Source organism: Pantherophis guttatus, chromosome 7 (genome assembly GCF_059756535.1).
Source record: "Pantherophis guttatus breed Tessera chromosome 7, ASM5975653v1, whole genome shotgun sequence".
In the NCBI taxonomy this organism is placed as follows: domain Eukaryota; kingdom Metazoa; phylum Chordata; class Lepidosauria; order Squamata; family Colubridae; genus Pantherophis; species Pantherophis guttatus.
In genome coordinates, this window is record NC_142069.1 from 73,715,555 (window position 1) to 73,718,015 (window position 2,461).

General features: G+C 37.7%; 1 pseudogene; it reads left to right on the top strand.

The window, feature by feature from the left end:
• Nucleotides 1-942: 942 nt before the first annotated feature.
• LOC117667930 (U2 spliceosomal RNA) lies at nucleotides 943-1,093 on the top strand (annotated as a pseudogene).
• Nucleotides 1,094-2,461: the final 1,368 nt, after the last annotated feature.

Consider the following 2,461-nt stretch of genomic DNA (forward strand, 5'->3'; position numbering starts at 1 on the left):
AGTTCTGGAGAACCAGTAGTGGAAATTTTGAGTAGTTCGGAGAACCAGTAAATACTGCCTCTGACTGGCCCCCATCTATTCTCTGCCTCCCGAGTCCCAGCTGATCAGGAGGAAATGGGGATTTTGCAGTAACCTTCCTCCAGGAGTGGGGAGGGAATGGAGATTTTACATTATTCTTCCCCTGCCATGCCCACCAAGCCACGCCCACCAAGCCATGCCTCGCCCACCATGCCACACCCACAGAACCGGTAGCAAAAAAATTTGAATCCCACCACTGACCAGGTGGTAGTTAATTTTTCTTTGAGGGAGAGGCTAGACTGTAAGCCAACTCTGGAAAATGATTTTATAGTCATTGTGCTGTGTGAACAAAGCCAATTTTTCACGATGACCCTTCTCATCTATAGATCCAGTGCTGTGACATTCTGAGAGGGATAAAAAAAACCAATAATGACCTTTTTAACATTCTGCTCAGAAAAATAGAAAATATATGACACTAATTTAGGTCTGGTTCTACCACTTTCCTAGAGAGATTATGAGACTTTTCTTAAAACCAAACCAAGCAGAAACAAAATAGTAGCCGAGTGACAATTCTTCAGATCCTTTCATTCGGATGTATACTGAAGCAAGAGAAAAGAGAAAGTTGCCCTGATATTAAATCACCAGCTTATTAGTATAGTAATCTCATAACTGAAGAACACTTTCCATTTTTTCTTAACTGAAAGAAAACCTAAAACCTTGCCTTACACATTTGGATTTGAAACCCAAATATGTAAGCCATCGTGCTTTAAATTCTTTTGGCACTGACCCGGATCAGGAAATTCTGGAGAACAGTGTGGAATCTTACAGCACCCAGTCTCCCCAGGTGGCCTCCCATACAAACACAAACCAGGCCTGACCCTGCTTAGCTTCTGAAATAAAGCATTTTCAGGGTGGCACGGAGATAGTTCTTCTCAGCTTTTTGGTTAAGATCATGTGTAGTATCTGCTCTTATCAGTTTAATGTGGAACCTTCCTTATGCAAAATCGCTACTCCATATTATGCTGTGAGATCTCCCCAAATATTTCATTTGATTCCTAGGTAAAGATCAATTTCTCTTTTAATGAATTGTAATGTAATATAAACAAATACTCCACTGCAGCAAGAGAACATCTTACTTTTCAAGATTCCAGCAAAGGCAACTACTGTACAATATTGAAATTCTTTAGTTTTGTTTGCCATCTATTTTGTGTTTTTACACTGCCTAGAGCATGAAAACAGAAAGAAAAAAGGACATTTAGTTTTCTATGGTGATTCTGGTTATGTCTGCATTTTCCATGAAAGGGATAGCCAACAATCATCAACTATGATGATTTTATCTTTCTTATTGCATTCAAGATATTTGTAGTCTGGGCTTCATTCCCATTTAGGGTTGTTGGGGTTTTTTTTTTTTTAGGACATTGGCTTGGGAAGAGAAGATTTTATCAAGTTAATGTAAGAAAAAAAATCCATATAAAAGGGAGGGCGGAATGAAGGTTGAAACGACAAGATGAAAGATATGCTCTGGCCCATTTAAAAGCATGCAAGAGCTGGTGGAAATTTCTTGACTCTTTGGAGCAAAGGCATATTGGCAGCCTACCCAGTCTAGACCCTTCTTTCCCAATGTTGTGATATGGTAACTGAATCACACTGTTAGTTCACATGCCTAGCACTCTTTGCTCTAACTGGACAGGATCACCAGGGCCTCCGGCATAGCTTTTTCTTCTCTCATTTCCTACCTGATCTTTCTAAATGGAAAGATCAGGCATTGGATCTGGAACCTGAAGTTCAGGCTGGCTGAGAATTGTTAGTTACAAAATTTTGAAAGGCGTCCAACTGGGGAAAACTGATTTAGACACAGCATAGCTTGGTATGTTTGTAAAGTTCTTGATTAAATCTGCTTGTATGGGAATGCAGCCCTGCTCAGGGACCAGCCTTGTCTTGATTTAAAAAGATATAAAATTTGTTTACTTTACAAATCATAAAAGATGGACCTCAGTGTAAGTTTTCTAAATCAGCAGATTACAATCCCGCATGAATTATCATAATAGAAATTGTAGTAGGAGGTCAAGAGAGACATCTGGATGTTTTATTAGGTATTGATGTAGCTATGGAAGATGCACTTCAGTTTTTCCTTTAACTACTAACCAAGAACAATGAATGATTAATAAAAATGTAAAACAATAATAAAATAGAATTAAAAGCAACTGGTACAATAATGTAAAACACTAGCAAAATAGATAGATGATGATATACATATATACTGCTCAAAAAAATAAAGGGAACACAAGCAGAAGACATCTGAGATCTGAATGAATGAAATAGCCTTATTAAATACTTTGTTCCTTACATACAGTAGTTTATACACTGCTCAAACAACTAAAGGGAACACAAAACTACTGTATGTAATAAACAAAGTATTTAATAAGGCTATTTCATTCATTCA